Source organism: Branchiostoma lanceolatum, chromosome 1 (genome assembly GCF_035083965.1).
Source record: "Branchiostoma lanceolatum isolate klBraLanc5 chromosome 1, klBraLanc5.hap2, whole genome shotgun sequence".
Taxonomy (NCBI): domain Eukaryota; kingdom Metazoa; phylum Chordata; class Leptocardii; order Amphioxiformes; family Branchiostomatidae; genus Branchiostoma; species Branchiostoma lanceolatum.
Genome location: NC_089722.1, coordinates 39,613,087 through 39,631,195, shown reverse-complemented (window position 1 = coordinate 39,631,195; position 18,109 = coordinate 39,613,087). Strand labels below are relative to the sequence as shown.

At 50.7% G+C, this 18,109-nt stretch overlaps 4 non-coding genes and 2 pseudogenes across 4 annotated transcripts; all 6 read right to left on the bottom strand.

The window, feature by feature from the left end:
• Positions 1 to 539: 539 nt before the first annotated feature.
• LOC136426333 (U2 spliceosomal RNA) lies at positions 540 to 731 on the bottom strand. The gene has a single exon (XR_010754270.1). It is a non-coding gene; the product is annotated as a U2 spliceosomal RNA (small nuclear RNA).
• Positions 732 to 5,017: 4,286 nt separating this feature from the next.
• LOC136426348 (U2 spliceosomal RNA) lies at positions 5,018 to 5,148 on the bottom strand (annotated as a pseudogene).
• A 1,061-nt stretch (positions 5,149 to 6,209) lies between these two features.
• LOC136426332 (U2 spliceosomal RNA) lies at positions 6,210 to 6,401 on the bottom strand. The gene has a single exon (XR_010754269.1). It is a non-coding gene; the product is annotated as a U2 spliceosomal RNA (small nuclear RNA).
• Positions 6,402 to 13,732: 7,331 nt separating this feature from the next.
• On the bottom strand, positions 13,733 to 13,924 carry LOC136426331 (U2 spliceosomal RNA). Its single transcript, XR_010754268.1, has one exon. It is a non-coding gene; the product is annotated as a U2 spliceosomal RNA (small nuclear RNA).
• Positions 13,925 to 15,665: 1,741 nt separating this feature from the next.
• LOC136426354 (U2 spliceosomal RNA) lies at positions 15,666 to 15,776 on the bottom strand (annotated as a pseudogene).
• Positions 15,777 to 16,837: 1,061 nt separating this feature from the next.
• Positions 16,838 to 17,029, bottom strand: LOC136426330 (U2 spliceosomal RNA). The gene has a single exon (XR_010754267.1). It is a non-coding gene; the product is annotated as a U2 spliceosomal RNA (small nuclear RNA).
• Between the last annotated feature and the right edge of the window lie 1,080 nt (positions 17,030 to 18,109).

The window sequence follows — 18,109 nt, the reverse complement described above, 5'->3', positions numbered from 1 at the left end:
GCCTGAAGGTCCGCAAAGGGGAGAGGAAGGTCGCATGCAGCCAGCCCACTAAATTTACGGAAGGAATTAAAAGGAGCGAGCGAGAAAGCAGCAGCGGTGGGCGAGGCGGCTAGCTGTGCGTGTGTACGTATCTCTCATACGTTGATACGAGGCGCGCGGGCGCTTAGATTCCCGATTCCTACGTTTAACATCGAATTACGTCCACATCGCACTGCTTTCGTCAGAATCGAACCACAGACAGACGTCCTGGAATTTTCCACTGCCTCTGCGTGCTCTCCCGACCTCTCCCGGCTCTTGGTGGCGCTGTTGCTTGCTCCAGTTCCAGTCTGAAAGTAGAAGAAAGATAAAATGCGAAAATTAAACATGTACAGTAGAGTTGGGGGATGTGAGAGCTATAAACGCAGTAAGGTTCAGTATATATACTCGTAACACGTATGCACATACTTCAAACGAGTACAGACTGCTGATAAATCCACATTGCTGGATTGCTGGGCCAGTTTGGTGGTTTGTGTATGTGTGCAACTTATTTTGGATTTGTAAGGGGATGGACCGAATCTCAGAAGTACTGCAATACTGAGCCGATCCGCGGTCAGGACGGAGCAAGCTCCTAGTCCATGACCAAAGTCAAAAAATCAATTTAATCTAGATTCCCCGATGGGGAATGTATCAGAGATTAAACTGATAAGAACAGATACTCTTTTGAAGTATTTATACTGAATCACTTCAAGTATCACTTAGTTCTCATCTTGTTTACGCAGCCTTAAGGCGCTCATATCCACTGATACACTCTAGATCAAATTGACTTTCACAGATCGGCTCAGCATTGCTGCACTTCATCCCACCCACCACTCTCGGTCCATCCCCAGACACTATCTAATATTTTTGGGTTTTGTATTTTATAAATTTTTTTGGGTTTTCTATTTTTGACCTAGCCAACTAAGACAGAGTGGCTAGGCCTACAACTACCCATAAGGCAATACTCCTAAAGGAGCCACAAACTTTAAAACATTACAACCTCAAGGACAAGTGTGTAACGTCCACACTCGCCCAAGAGAAGCCCTCAGCCCAGGTTTCGTGGAACCCCCCTGGGCCTCGGCGGGCAAACTCGAACGTCAATCTCTCAATCAACATTTCCTTCAAAAGAAGGGCCAACTCAGCCTCAGAGTGATGCTTTTTGTTATGCTTAGCATCACCCCGCGACCGCCAGATAATATTCTTTGTCAGAGCAGCCAAAGCCCCCAGGACTCTGGCAGCCCTAACCGACACTCCTGCCGGGGGCAATCCCCACAAAACAAACGACTCCGACAGGATGAAACCCGGACAGATCTTCCTGACTATCAGCCCCTCAAGCCAGGTCCAGGCTTCCGCAACATACGGACACGCATAAAACACATGGGAAGCACTTTCCACTTCCTCACAACCACGTCTTGGACAGTTCGGGGACTTAGCAAACCGTCTCCAGGAGTGGAGCTTCTGGTTTGTCACCAAACCATCATGTGCGAGGCTCCAGCACACCATCCTCTCCCAGTTGGTGAGAAGAGGGTTGAGGATGGATTTCCAAATCTCTGGCCAGTCTCGACGCGGGTGCTCTCTGACACAGCGGGGTACAATGTTCTCCACTTCTAGGAGTGCCGTGTACAGAGCCGCGACCGAGACGGAAGCCCACTGGATGTCCATGTCGCTCTGCTCGATGGTTTGCAAGAGCTGGGCAATATGTGCATAATGTGGGGGAAGATCTACCGAGTGTGGGGCACTATTACTCCAAGAGGTTGGATCTATTCTCCGAAGGCTAAGTCCCAGCCAGTAGTGTGTAAACCTAGCCGCCGGTGCGTCTGGCTTAGTCAACGCTTTCCGAACTGTCTTGAGAAGGAGGGCCCTCGCCTTGATCGGAATACAGACCAAGCCCAGGCCCCCCTTCTCCTTCGGCAAATAGAGCGTACGCCTTGCCACCAGTTCCGTTCGCCCATCCCAAATGAAGGCAAACATCTCCCTCTCCAGCTTGTTCGCCACCGACTTGGGGAGAGGGAAAATCGGGGCCGTGTACCACAGCGTTGCTGCGGCAAGAAAGTTGCACACCACAACTTTCCCGATCAGAGTCAGCTTACGATGCCTCCACTGATCTAACTTGCCCTTGAACTTTGCAAAACGTTGGAGCCAGGCCTCCTCTGCCATTTTCACACCCCCAATTGGCGACCCCAGGATGTTAATACTATCTGAGGTCCATCTACCAATCGGGTAGGGTTCATCTTGTCTACCCCTCCAACGGCCGAGCCACACAGCCACCGTCTTACCTAGGTTCAACTTGGACCCCGTGCCCGCTTCGAACCGTCGGAGGGTAAGGAACGTTCTGTCAATGGAGGGTTGATCCGAGAGGACGCAGGTATTATCATCAGCGTATTGCACCAACTTGACCTCCGGACCACCCGGCACTTTAACACCCCTAATATGAGGGTCTGCCCTGATGGCAGCCGCCAAGGGCTCGATGCAAAGTACGTACAGGAGGGGAGACAGAGGGCACCCCTGTCTCACACCCCTTTCAATATGGATTGGGGACGATAAATCCCCGTTGACTAACACTCTGCTCGATACCTCCTTATAAAGAGTCCCGATCCATCCCTGGAAGTTAGGGCCAAAGCCCAACTTCCCCAGGACCTCTGCCATATAAGAATGGTCGACCCTATCGAAGGCCTTTTCTTGATCGAGGGCCAACAACACACAGGTGGAATCAGTGTCGTTAGCATAGGCCACCAAGTCCCTCAGAAGCGATAGACTATCCTCAAGAGACCTTCCTGGTATGCCGCAGGACTGATCGGTGTGAATGATCTGTCCCACGACATTTTTCAATCTATTTGCCAAAGTTTTGGCCAAGATTTTGTAATCTACATTTAAAAGCGAGATGGGGCGCTTGTTCGCAGGATTCAAGGGGTCACCTTTTTTATCGAGGAGTGTGATGACTCCTTCTCTCTGAGAAGACGACAACTGATTTGCTTGGAGACCCTCGTTCAGGACCTCCAGCAAATCCCGGCCCACAATGGGCCAGACCCGAGTGTAAAACTCTTTTGGCAGTCCGTCGGACCCCGGGGTCTTACCGTTCTGCATCTCCTTGAGGGCCTTCTCCAGCTCTTCCAGCGAGAGCGGCCGGTCGAGATGGGAACGGTCTTCCTCAGGTAGCCTATTCTCCAGTTGGTCCAAGAAGTAGGCTCTATCTTCTATATCTATCGGCTCAGCACCGTACAGGTTTTCATAAAAATCGTGGTAGGTATCGAGGATATCCTCCCTCGATGACACCACTGTACCATCTGCCTTCCTCAATTCCCTTACCATTTTCTTTTCCCCCCTCTTTCTTTCCTTGCTAAAGAAAAACCTTGTAGGCTTCTCATCCTTTTCTACATTTTGGACTCTGCTGCGAACACGTTGTCCCGCCAGCTTGTCCGACAGCACCTTCTGCAGTTGCTCCTTAGCTGCCTGATAATTGTGCGCCGTCACAGGGCATGGGCCGCCTATGTTTAAGCGCGACCGCAGGATGTCTATTTCTCGCTCTAGACCTCTTTCAATCAATTTTGCCGCTTCTGCCCTGCGCTTAGAGTGGCTGATGAGAAGATCTTTTGTATTACTCTTCACCTCCTCCCACCACTCTCTAAGGCAACCATGGTTACCTTTGCGTTTTTCCCATTCCGTGTATTGTTCTGAGAATTCTCTAATGAATAGTTCATCCGACAAAATCTGCGTGTTGCACTTCCACACTCCTGGACCACGCTCTATCCTAGGAGTGTGGGTCACGGACAAGAATACAGCATCATGGTCAGACATGGGGAACGAATTTATCTCAGACGAGCAAAGAGTGGGGTCTGAGACATAAAATCTATCTAGCCTAGAACGCGAATCATTGGCTTTAGAGCGCCACGTAAAATCCCTCTGTACTACACTTGATCTTAGCCAAAAGGCCGAGAAGCGATAAACCGGTTGAGCTTGACCGCTAGCCCCCATCCCCCGGGAACGAGCCAAGTTCACGTGGCGAGCTATGCATCGCAAACAGCTTCAAGCTTGAACATAAAGCAATTAGTGCCCGCACACCTGGCGCGCCTTCTCTCCTTCATAATCTCTTCAATTTGGTTGACAAACGGAAGCGCTCTACTTTATGTGGACGAACCACGGACTACACCCAAAAACACACATCACGCGCTCCTGGCTCGTCCTGGCTCTTCCTGGCTCTGCCTAATTGGTGCAAAGAAGCGACTACGTCACACCAACGCAGAAAACGGGCTCCTTAGGGTTCAAAGCCGAGCCAAGGGCGGGTAGACAAGACAACAAGGCAATGTTGTTGTTCGCGAACAGCGTTGCCATTGTTGTTCGCCAGGAGGCGCGCGCCCGCGGTTCCCTTACATCATTCATCTTCACAGGGCGGGCGGCGTCTGCTTTTCCCCTTAACTTCGATGCCTGTGGTGGATTTTTCAAGTCCGCCGGACCTTGTCGATTCGGCCTGAAGGTCCGCAAAGGGGAGAGGAAGGTCGCATGCAGCCAGCCCACTAAATTTACGGAAGGAATTAAAAGGAGCGAGCGAGAAAGCAGCAGCGGTGGGCGAGGCGGCTAGCTGTGCGTGTGTACGTATCTCTCATACGTTGATACGAGGCGCGCGGGCGCTTAGATTCCCGATTCCTACGTTTAACATCGAATTACGTCCACATCGCACTGCTTTCGTCAGAATCGAACCACAGACAGACGTCCTGGAATTTTCCACTGCCTCTGCGTGCTCTCCCGACCTCTCCCGGCTCTTGGTGGCGCTGTTGCTTGCTCCAGTTCCAGTCTGAAAGTAGAAGAAAGATAAAATGCGAAAATTAAACATGTACAGTAGAGTTGGGGGATGTGAGAGCTATAAACGCAGTAAGGTTCAGTATATATACTCGTAACACGTATGCACATACTTCAAACGAGTACAGACTGCTGATAAATCCACATTGCTGGATTGCTGGGCCAGTTTGGTGGTTTGTGTATGTGTGCAACTTATTTTGGATTTGTAAGGGGATGGACCGAATCTCAGAAGTACTGCAATACTGAGCCGATCCGCGGTCAGGACGGAGCAAGCTCCTAGTCCATGACCAAAGTCAAAAAATCAATTTAATCTAGATTCCCCGAAGGCCGAGAAGCGATAAACCGGTTGAGCTTGACCGCTAGCCCCCCTCCCCCGGGAACGAGCCAAGTTCACGTGGCGAGCTATGCATCGCAAACAGCTTCAAGCTTGAACATAAAGCAATTAGTGCCCGCACACCTGGCGCGCCTTCTCTCCTTCATAATCTCTTCAATTTGGTTGACAAACGGAAGCGCTCTACTTTATGTGGACGAACCACGGACTACACCCAAAAACACACATCACGCGCTCCTGGCTCGTCCTGGCTCTTCCTGGCTCTGCCTAATTGGTGCAAAGAAGCGACTACGTCACACCAACGCAGAAAACGGGCTCCTTAGGGTTCAAAGCCGAGCCAAGGGCGGGTAGACAAGACAACAAGGCAATGTTGTTGTTCGCGAACAGCGTTGCCATTGTTGTTCGCCAGGAGGCGCGCGCCCGCGGTTCCCTTACATCATTCATCTTCACAGGGCGGGCGGCGTCTGCTTTTCCCCTTAACTTCGATGCCTGTGGTGGATTTTTCAAGTCCGCCGGACCTTGTCGATTCGGCCTGAAGGTCCGCAAAGGGGAGAGGAAGGTCGCATGCAGCCAGCCCACTAAATTTACGGAAGGAATTAAAAGGAGCGAGCGAGAAAGCAGCAGCGGTGGGCGAGGCGGCTAGCTGTGCGTGTGTACGTATCTCTCATACGTTGATACGAGGCGCGCGGGCGCTTAGATTCCCGATTCCTACGTTTAACATCGAATTACGTCCACATCGCACTGCTTTCGTCAGAATCGAACCACAGACAGACGTCCTGGAATTTTCCACTGCCTCTGCGTGCTCTCCCGACCTCTCCCGGCTCTTGGTGGCGCTGTTGCTTGCTCCAGTTCCAGTCTGAAAGTAGAAGAAAGATAAAATGCGAAAATTAAACATGTACAGTAGAGTTGGGGGATGTGAGAGCTATAAACGCAGTAAGGTTCAGTATATATACTCGTAACACGTATGCACATACTTCAAACGAGTACAGACTGCTGATAAATCCACATTGCTGGATTGCTGGGCCAGTTTGGTGGTTTGTGTATGTGTGCAACTTATTTTGGATTTGTAAGGGGATGGACCGAATCTCAGAAGTACTGCAATACTGAGCCGATCCGCGGTCAGGACGGAGCAAGCTCCTAGTCCATGACCAAAGTCAAAAAATCAATTTAATCTAGATTCCCCGATGGGGAATGTATCAGAGATTAAACTGATAAGAACAGATACTCTTTTGAAGTATTTATACTGAATCACTTCAAGTATCACTTAGTTCTCATCTTGTTTACGCAGCCTTAAGGCGCTCATATCCACTGATACACTCTAGATCAAATTGACTTTCACAGATCGGCTCAGCATTGCTGCACTTCATCCCACCCACCACTCTCGGTCCATCCCCAGACACTATCTAATATTTTTGGGTTTTGTATTTTATAATTTTTTTGGGTTTTCTATTTTTGACCTAGCCAACTAAGACAGGGCGGCTAGGCCTGCAACTACTACATGAAAAAATGCTCCAGAGAGAGCCAACAACAAGCCAAAACTTCAACAACTCGATGGTAGCACCTCCTTAAAAGGAGAAAGCCACGCTTGACACATCAACCGTGGCCCAAGAAAACCCATCGGCCCAGACCGTGAGGAAACCACTAGGTCCAAGACGAGCAAACTCAAAACGGAGTCTCTCCTCCAAACGGTTTCTCACCGACGTCACAAGTTCAGGGCCCGAAAATCGTTTGCCCTCAAACACACATTCACACCTCGTCCGCCAGAGGAAAGATCTCATGATCGCCGCCAGGGCCTGCAACACACGCCTGACCCTGGACGACAACCCCCCCGGCACCAATCCCCACAGCGCAAAGGACCTAGTGATCGAGAAACCCGGGCTGATTTTCATCGCCACCAGGTTCTCCAACCACATCCATGCCTCAGAAATCACTGGACACTCCCAGAACAAATGCTGAACACTTTCCTCCCCCTGACAAAGGTGTCTGGGGCACGAACTACTATCTACAAATCCCTTCCAAGAGTGGAGCTTCTTTCTAGTTTTCAGAGAGTTGTGAGCAGCATGCCAGCTGGTCATCCTCTCCCACTTGGTGAGCAGAGGATTGTGAATGGCCTTCCAGACGGAAGACCAATCCACACTCCCATCTCCACTTTCACAACGTGGCACAATACTCTCCGCCTCCAATAAAATAGCATAGAGGGCCGCCACCGAATTTGACTTCCACTCAATATCTACATCCCTCAAAGAGATCAACATCCTCTTGACCTCGGTGTAGTGCGGAGGGCTGTCCAAAGAGTGGGGAGCCAAGTTACTCCATGACTCAGCGTCTATTCTTCGCAAGGCGAGCCCAATCCAGTAGAGAGCAAATCTAGAGGCTGGCAACTGTGGCTTGACCAGAGCTTTCCTCACCACTTTAAGGAAGAGGGCTTTGGCCTTGAGTGGTACAGAGACCAACCCCAACCCTCCTTTGTCCTTAGGCAAAAGAAGAGTTCGCCTAGCGACCATCTCTGTCTTGCCATCCCAGAGAAATGAATAGATTTCTCTCTCAATCTTAACTTTCACAGACTTAGGCAAGGGGTATACCGGAGCCGTGTACCACAAAGTGGCAGCCGCCAAACAATTCACAATCAAGGCTTTGCCAAAAAGGGTCAGCCTCCGCGTCTCCCACTGGGTGAGCTTTGCCTTAAACTTCACAAATCGTTGCATCCAAGCAATCTCCGCCAACTGAATGTTGCCAATAGGGCTGCCTAAAATAGTTAGGTAAGATGATACCCACTGTTTTATAGGGTATGGGCTATCCACCCTGCCCTTCCATCTACCTAACCACAAAGCCTCCGTTTTCCCCAAATTCAATTTGGAACCGGTACCAGCCTCAAAACGCTTGATGGTGGAAAATGTCCGATCGATGGACGGCTGGTCCGACAAGACACAAGTGTTGTCATCTGCATATTGCACCATTTTAACCTCCTGGTTCAACCCAGGGACCTTCACTCCCCTGATGTAAGGGTCTGCACGAATTGCCGCAGCCAGCGGCTCAATACATAATACATATAGCAGTGGAGAAAGGGGGCAGCCTTGCCTAACTCCCCTCTCCACTGCTATTGACTCTGACAAAGTACCATTCACGAGGACTTTACTGGATACCTCGCAGTACAAAGCCGCGATCATCCTTTTAAAATTCGGCCCAAAGCCAAGCTTGTCTAAAACATTGGCCATAAAATTGTGATCAACTCTGTCAAACGCCTTCTCCTGGTCCAGTGCAATAAGAACACCAGAAGAATGCGAACTATTGACATACTCTACAATGTCCCTTAACAGGCAGACACTATCTTCAATTGACCGGCCTGGAATACCACAGGATTGATCAATGTGAACTACCGACCCAATGACATTCTTCAGCCGGTTGGCCAAGGCCTTGGACAGAATTTTGTAGTCCACATTCAGTAACGAAATCGGCCTTTTATTCGAAGGGTTCAGTGGATCCCCCTTTTTCTCCAAAAGAGAGATGACGCCTTCTCTTTGGGACACAGACAGCTGTCCTACATCCAATCCCTCATTGAGGACTGCCAGAAAGTCTGGCCCTATGATCTCCCAAAACTTGATGTAGAATTCTTTTGGGAGACCATCCGACCCCGGAGATTTTCCATTCTCCATACCTTTCACAGCCGCTTCCAATTCATCCAAAGTGAGATCTCCATCCAAGCTCTCAACACATTCATCAGGTAACGACTCAGAGAGTTTAGACAGAAAATATTCTTGCTCCACTTTGTCAATATGACCAGCCTTATACAAGTCTGCATAAAACTGCTTAAAAACGGCAAGTATCTGCGGGGTGGTGCTCACCACGTCCCCATTGCCGTCTCTAACTTCCTGGATGACCCGTTTCTGGCCCTTGCGGCGTTCAGCCTGGAAGAAAAACCTAGTCGGTTTTTCATCCTCTTCGAAAGCTTTTACTTTTGCCCGCAACCTCTGACCCTTAAGTCTGTCTAAGATCAGGTTGTTTAGGTTTTCCTTCTCCTTCTCATACTCTTCTCTTGTTGCAGGACTTCGGTCTCCTATGTTAAGTCGAGACCGGAGTGAATCCACCTTCCTTTCCATATCCTTCTGAATCAAGGAGTCCGCCTGAGCTCTCAGCTTGGAGTATTTGATAACCAAATCTTTACAATAAGATTTAACGGTATCCCACCACTCCCTCGCCGATTGCCCTTCCTCTAAACTCTTCCTCCATATAGGATACATCTCACGCAACTCCTGCTCTAAACGAGGATCGGACAAAACCTTGACATTGCACTTCCACAGACCCCGACCCCGTTGAACAGAAGGGACAGGATCTATGGATGACACAATGCCATCGTGGTCAGAACACGAACAGGACTTAATAGTCGAGGATACAATAGTGCCCTCCTGGACATAAATTCTATCCAGCCTGGATCTGGTTTTATTTGACTTGGACCTCCAAGTGAAATCTACCTGGGCGGGGTGTTCAATTCGCCAGGCATCCACCAAATCCAAGTCAGCGCACAAACTACGCAAATGCACCACATCCTGAGTGCGATTCCCAGGAGTGAATATGGATTCCGATATTCTGTCCAAGTCAGGATCCAAAACACAATTAAAATCCCCCGCTAAAACTAGCACCGCATTGGGGTACAAATATTGATGAACACTATCAAAAAAGGTGACCCGCTCCGCCGGAACTGAGGGAGCATAGATGTTACACACATTGTACTGCACGCCATCTACCTCCAGCAGAGCAGAGACAACCCTACCATCAGTATCACATTTTGACGACACGAAAGTCCACCTAGAGGATAATAAAATGCCAACACCTCTGGCGGAGTTCGTGCCTAGGGACCAGATTGCTTTGTGTCCCCACTGGCGAGACCAGGCACCCTTGTCAGCAATCGTGGAGATGTGGCACTCCTGCAGGCATGCCACATCTGCACCGTTGGACCGACAAAAATCGAACACCATGTCTCTCTTACCCCGGTCCTTCATCCCATTAACGTTTAGAGACAAAACATTTAAAGTAGAGACCATGTTATCAACTGGGGAAGGTAAAAAAGTCCAAACTAGGACTTATTTCCTTTTGTCTTTCCCAATTTCCCTGACCTCGCACTTTTTCTCTGGGGCTTCGGCTTAGGGACCTCCCCGGAAGGGTAATGGTCAATCTGGGAGCCAAAGCCTGATTTCTCTTTCATCTTCCTCTTTTTATTCCCTCCCTGTGTCTGCCAACCCTTCTGAGTGTCCGAGTCAGACTCAGATCCCGGTTGGAATGAGGAACACACAGACACAGAACTATCTGCGTCCGACTCTTCGTGCTCTTTGAAATCCATAACCAAGTCATTGGTCAGTGACTCGACCAAGTTTAGGTGCATACTGGCCTCACCGTCACCCTCACCAGACACAGACTTGTTCTCATCAGAGTCCGTCAACTGAGTCCGAAGCTTGTTGGCCCCGCTCGGAGGGTATTGAGAATACCGCTCCCACATATCATTTCCGGACAGATTTGACTTATCATCTTCCTCAGGGAAGTCCTCCTTCTCATCTCCCGAGGAGATTTTACTTTTCTGGGAACCATCTCCCTTTGGAGGAGAGGCTCCTGAGTCCTCTCCCTTATGCAAGGGGACCCCTGGGCCTACTGGAGGTTTAGTCATGGAGATATCGGGGGAATCCGGTATCTCCCTGGACTTGGACTCAGCCGGGATAGCGGGAGTCGATGAATCACTCTTCCTATCACCATCTTTCCCCGACCCACCAGCCTGTGGCTCGGAAGGCTTGCCCCCTTTAACAGAAGGCTCCTCCGACAACGAGTCTTTCTCGACGGAACCCGCATCACCGATCTTGCCTTCACCCGACCCACTAGCCGTTTCGTTACCACCGGCACCAGACCCACCAGGCTGTGGCCCGGAAGGCGTGGCCTCCACCACCGCCGGCTTCGGGGTTTTCGCCCAGGTTGTTGTCAGGGCACACGGTTCAGGGAAAGTCAAATTACAAGTACGGCCTGCGTGGCCCTCCTCCCCACACCAATTGCACTTAATGGCCGAAGTGCAGTCTTTGGCGAGGTGGCCAAGACTCATACATTTGGAGCACTTTTCCTCGTCGCACTCCGCGACGAGATGCCCCTCCTTCCCACACTTGTGGCACAACCTCGGTTGGCCGCCGTATCGAAATGAGATAATCTCATTTCCCAACCTCATGGTGTTGGGAACGTGCCTCTTGAGCTTCATCCGGTACTGGCGCGTACCGGACAAAAGCTCCGGGAACCCTTTACTGGCATAACTGACGTACTTGCTATCAAGTACGTCTCCATACTCCCTCAGACGATGTCTCACGTGGTTATCGTCTAGTTCTAGAGGGATGTCCAGGGCAGTCACCACGGTGATACCAGCCCCGTACGTGTCAACCTCTACACTACCATCTGCACACAGTGCGGGCGAAGCCTTGTGGAAGGCCGTCTGTGATTTAAAAGTAATCTCACATCGGCCCTTCCCCTTGTTTTGAATTCCCTGCACCTCAGTGACAGGGATCCCGTTCTTTCCCAGCAGGTTTACAACATTCGCCAAGTCACCCTCTACTTTCTTATCTAAAAACGTTATCCCTACACTCCTCTTCCTAACGAACCCGGAAGGAGCCGGGGGCATCTTCCTGTAGGGAACTGGCGGCATTTCGCAACAAAAGTCCTATGGAAGGACCTTCCGTCGCAACAAACACCTTCAGAACCTTTACCGCCAAACCCCCATCCACACCCTCCGCTGTAGGGCCGAAAATAACCTGATACCCGGAGATCTAGGTCAACGACCGCACAGCCCGCGTGCCTTCGCTCGCTGACGAGACAGGCGGGCGGGCGATAGCACTATGAAAACGGGGGTGAGGGTTAGAAAACCCGTTTCTTACGGTTCTAAAACACTCAGAAATATTCTCCAGGTAGGGAAAAAATTCCACACCAATTTCACAGAGTTACTCCCGGTTGGCGCCAACCGTTTTGGAGCAACTCAGTGACGAAAACAGTCTCTTTGTTCTCAGACCACGCGGTCTGAGGTGGACTGTACCACTCCGTCCGCCGCTTTCACGGGGGGGTGCGGATACAGAAGACCCCTCAAAACACACGTAAATCAAAAAACAAAATCAAACTAACACCGTACAAGTACCTAGACAAACCTGCTCCCCAACCTGACGGAAGGGGAAGTCAGTTACTCCACGCAAACCGGAGAAAACAGCCCCCAAAGATCGGCCGGAGCTGGCTACCCCCGTCCTGCGGAGGAAACGGTGTGCTTCCACCGACCGTCTCCCGTAAGAGAGGTACGGTGCAAGAAAAACGGCCGTAGCTTGAGAAAAATACAAGGTACAGCAAAACTAAAACCACCCAAATGATCCGGGGACAACCCGCAACCAAGTCGCTGGACTTATCGCCCTCGACGAGTACTCTAACCGCACTGAGTGGGCTGAAAGGAGGACTCGAAGCGGAGCGGGGGCAAGGCACGTCTGAACGTGAACTACACTTGATCTTAGCCAAAAGGCCGAGAAGCGATAAACCGGTTGAGCTTGACCGCTAGCCCCCCTCCCCCGGGAACGAGCCAAGTTCACGTGGCGAGCTATGCATCGCAAACAGCTTCAAGCTTGAACATAAAGCAATTAGTGCCCGCACACCTGGCGCGCCTTCTCTCCTTCATAATCTCTTCAATTTGGTTGACAAACGGAAGCGCTCTACTTTATGTGGACGAACCACGGACTACACCCAAAAACACACATCACGCGCTCCTGGCTCGTCCTGGCTCTTCCTGGCTCTGCCTAATTGGTGCAAAGAAGCGACTACGTCACACCAACGCAGAAAACGGGCTCCTTAGGGTTCAAAGCCGAGCCAAGGGCGGGTAGACAAGACAACAAGGCAATGTTGTTGTTCGCGAACAGCGTTGCCATTGTTGTTCGCCAGGAGGCGCGCGCCCGCGGTTCCCTTACATCATTCATCTTCACAGGGCGGGCGGCGTCTGCTTTTCCCCTTAACTTCGATGCCTGTGGTGGATTTTTCAAGTCCGCCGGACCTTGTCGATTCGGCCTGAAGGTCCGCAAAGGGGAGAGGAAGGTCGCATGCAGCCAGCCCACTAAATTTACGGAAGGAATTAAAAGGAGCGAGCGAGAAAGCAGCAGCGGTGGGCGAGGCGGCTAGCTGTGCGTGTGTACGTATCTCTCATACGTTGATACGAGGCGCGCGGGCGCTTAGATTCCCGATTCCTACGTTTAACATCGAATTACGTCCACATCGCACTGCTTTCGTCAGAATCGAACCACAGACAGACGTCCTGGAATTTTCCACTGCCTCTGCGTGCTCTCCCGACCTCTCCCGGCTCTTGGTGGCGCTGTTGCTTGCTCCAGTTCCAGTCTGAAAGTAGAAGAAAGATAAAATGCGAAAATTAAACATGTACAGTAGAGTTGGGGGATGTGAGAGCTATAAACGCAGTAAGGTTCAGTATATATACTCGTAACACGTATGCACATACTTCAAACGAGTACAGACTGCTGATAAATCCACATTGCTGGATTGCTGGGCCAGTTTGGTGGTTTGTGTATGTGTGCAACTTATTTTGGATTTGTAAGGGGATGGACCGAATCTCAGAAGTACTGCAATACTGAGCCGATCCGCGGTCAGGACGGAGCAAGCTCCTAGTCCATGACCAAAGTCAAAAAATCAATTTAATCTAGATTCCCCGATGGGGAATGTATCAGAGATTAAACTGATAAGAACAGATACTCTTTTGAAGTATTTATACTGAATCACTTCAAGTATCACTTAGTTCTCATCTTGTTTACGCAGCCTTAAGGCGCTCATATCCACTGATACACTCTAGATCAAATTGACTTTCACAGATCGGCTCAGCATTGCTGTACTTCATCCCACCCACCACTCTCGGTCCATCCCCAGACACTATCTAATATTTTTGGGTTTTGTATTTTATAATTTTTTTGGGTTTTCTATTTTTGACCTAGTCAACTAAGACAGAGTGGCTAGGCCTACAACTACCCATAAGGCAATACTCCTAAAGGAGCCACAAACTTTAAAACATTACAACCTCAAGGACAAGTGTGTAACGTCCACACTCGCCCAAGAGAAGCCCTCAGCCCAGGTTTCGTGGAACCCCCCTGGGCCTCGGCGGGCAAACTCAAACGTCAATCTCTCAATCAACATTTCCTTCAAAAGAAGGGCCAACTCAGCCTCAGAGTGATGCTTTTTGTTATGCTTAGCATCACCCCGCGACCGCCAGATAATATTCTTTGTCAGAGCAGCCAAAGCCCCCAGGACTCTGGCTGCCCTAACCGACACTCCTGCCGGGGGCAATCCCCACAAAACAAACGACTCCGACAGGATGAAACCCGGACAGATCTTCCTGACTATCAGCCCCTCAAGCCAGGTCCAGGCTTCCGCAACATACGGACACGCATAAAACACATGGGAAGCACTTTCCACTTCCTCACAACCACGTCTTGGACAGTTCGGGGACTTAGCAAACCGTCTCCAGGAGTGGAGCTTCTGGTTTGTCACCAAACCATCATGTGCGAGGCTCCAGCACACCATCCTCTCCCAGTTGGTGAGAAGAGGGTTGAGGATGGATTTCCAAATCTCTGGCCAGTCTCGACGCGGGTGCTCTCTGACACAGCGGGGTACAATGTTCTCCGCTTCTAGGAGTGCCGTGTACAGAGCCGCGACCGAGACGGAAGCCCACTGGATGTCCATGTCGCTCTGCTCGATGGTTTGCAAGAGCTGGGCAATATGTGCATAATGTGGGGGAAGATCTACCGAGTGTGGGGCACTATTACTCCAAGAGGTTGGATCTATTCTCCGAAGGCTAAGTCCCAGCCAGTAGTGTGTAAACCTAGCCGCCGGTGCGTCTGGCTTAGTCAACGCTTTCCGAACTGTCTTGAGAAGGAGGGCCCTCGCCTTGATCGGAATACAGACCAAGGCCAGGCCACCCTTCTCCTTCGGCAAATAGAGCGTACGCCTTGCCACCAGTTCCGTTCGCCCATCCCAAATGAAGGCAAACATCTCCCTCTCCAGCTTGTTCGCCACCGACTTGGGGAGAGGGAAAATCGGGGCCGTGTACCACAGCGTTGCTGCGGCAAGAAAGTTGCACACCACAACTTTCCCGATCAGAGTCAGCTTACGATGTCTCCACTGATCTAACTTGCCCTTGAACTTTGCAAAACGTTGGAGCCAGGCCTCCTCTGCCATTTTCACACCCCCAATTGGCGACCCCAGGATGTTAATACTATCTGAGGTCCATCTACCAATCGGGTAGGGTTCATCTTGTCTACCCCTCCAACGGCCGAGCCACACAGCCACCGTCTTACCTAGGTTCAACTTGGACCCCGTGCCCGCTTCGAACCGTCGGAGGGTAAGGAACGTTCTGTCAATGGAGGGTTGATCCGAGAGGACGCAGGTATTATCATCAGCGTATTGCACCAACTTGACCTCCGGACCACCCGGCACTTTAACACCCCTAATATGAGGGTCTGCCCTGATGGCAGCCGCCAAGGGCTCGATGCAAAGTACGTACAGGAGGGGAGACAGAGGGCACCCCTGTCTCACACCCCTGTCAATACAGATACTACACTTGATCTTAGCCAAAAGGCCGAGAAGCGATAAACCGGTTGAGCTTGACCGCTAGCCCCCCTCCCCCGGGAACGAGCCAAGTTCACGTGGCGAGCTATGCATCGCAAACAGCTTCAAGCTTGAACATAAAGCAATTAGTGCCCGCACACCTGGCGCGCCTTCTCTCCTTCATAATCTCTTCAATTTGGTTGACAAACGGAAGCGCTCTACTTTATGTGGACGAACCACGGACTACACCCAAAAACACACATCACGCGCTCCTGGCTCGTCCTGGCTCTTCCTGGCTCTGCCTAATTGGTGCAAAGAAGCGACTACGTCACACCAACGCAGAAAACGGGCTCCTTAGGGTTCAAAGCCGAGCCAAGGGCGGGTAGACAAGACAACAAGGCAATGTTGTTGTTCGCGAACAGCGTTGCCATTGTTGTTCGCCAGGAGGCGCGCGCCCGCGGTTCCCTTACATCATTCATCTTCACAGGGCGGGCGGCGTCTGCTTTTCCCCTTAACTTCGATGCCTGTGGTGGATTTTTCAAGTCCGCCGGACCTTGTCGATTCGGCCTGAAGGTCCGCAAAGGGGAGAGGAAGGTCGCATGCAGCCAGCCCACTAAATTTACGGAAGGAATTAAAAGGAGCGAGCGAGAAAGCAGCAGCGGTGGGCGAGGCGGCTAGCTGTGCGTGTGTACGTATCTCTCATACGTTGATACGAGGCGCGCGGGCGCTTAGATTCCCGATTCCTACGTTTAACATCGAATTACGTCCACATCGCACTGCTTTCGTCAGAATCGAACCACAGACAGACGTCCTGGAATTTTCCACTGCCTCTGCGTGCTCTCCCGACCTCTCCCGGCTCTTGGTGGCGCTGTTGCTTGCTCCAGTTCCAGTCTGAAAGTAGAAGAAAGATAAAATGCGAAAATTAAACATGTACAGTAGAGTTGGGGGATGTGAGAGCTATAAACGCAGTAAGGTTCAGTATATATACTCGTAACACGTATGCACATACTTCAAACGAGTACAGACTGCTGATAAATCCACATTGCTGGATTGCTGGGCCAGTTTGGTGGTTTGTGTATGTGTGCAACTTATTTTGGATTTGTAAGGGGATGGACCGAATCTCAGAAGTACTGCAATACTGAGCCGATCCGCGGTCAGGACGGAGCAAGCTCCTAGTCCATGACCAAAGTCAAAAAATCAATTTAATCTAGATTCCCCGATGGGGAATGTATCAGAGATTAAACTGATAAGAACAGATACTCTTTTGAAGTATTTATACTGAATCACTTCAAGTATCACTTAGTTCTCATCTTGTTTACGCAGCCTTAAGGCGCTCATATCCACTGATACACTCTAGATCAAATTGACTTTCACAGATCGGCTCAGCATTGCTGCACTTCATCCCACCCACCACTCTCGGTCCATCCCCAGACACTATTTAATATTTTTGGGTTTTGTATTTTATAATTTTTTTGGGTTTTCTATTTTTGACCTATCCAACTAAGACTGAGTGGCTAGGCCTACAACTACCCATAAGGCAAGGCTCTGAAAGGAGCCACAAACTATAAGTCCTTAAAACCTCAAGGACAAGTGTGCAACATCCACACTCGCCCAAGAGAAACCCTCGGCCCAGGTTTCGTGGAACCCACCCGGGCCTCGGCGGGCAAACTCAAACGTTAATCTATCTATCAACCTTTCCTTCAGAAGGAGATCTAACTCAGCCGCGGAGTGATGTTTCGTATTATGCTTAGCATCACCCCGCGACCGCCAGATAACACTCTTTGTCAGAGCAGACAAAGCCCCCAGGACTCTGGCTGTTCTGGCCGACGCCCCTGTTGGGGCCAATCCCCACAGAACAAAAGATTCCGAGAGGACAAATCCCGGACTGATCTTCCTGGCTATCAGACCCTCTAGCCAGGTCCAGACCTCAAATACAAACGGGCACTCAAAGAATACATGAGCGGCGGTTTCAACTTCCTCGCATCCTCGCCTTGGGCAATTCGGAGACTTAGAAAACTGCTTCCACGAGAAAAGCTTCTGGTTCGTCACCAGCCCATCATGTGCCAGATTCCAGCACACCATCCTCTCCCAGTTGGTGAGAAGTGGGTTGAGGATGGCTTTCCAAACCTCCGGCCAGTCACGCCGCGGGTGCTCCCTGACACAACGGGGCACAATGTTCTCCTCTTCTAGGAGTGAAGTGTACAGGGCCGCGACCGAGACGGATGTCCATTCGACGTCCATGTCACTTTGCTCAATATCAAACAAATGCTGGGCAATCTGCGCATAATGCGGGGGAGGGTCTATCGAGTGAGGGGCACTGTTACTCCAGGACGTTGGGTCGATTCTCCGGAGGCTAAGTCCCAGCCAGTAGTGGGT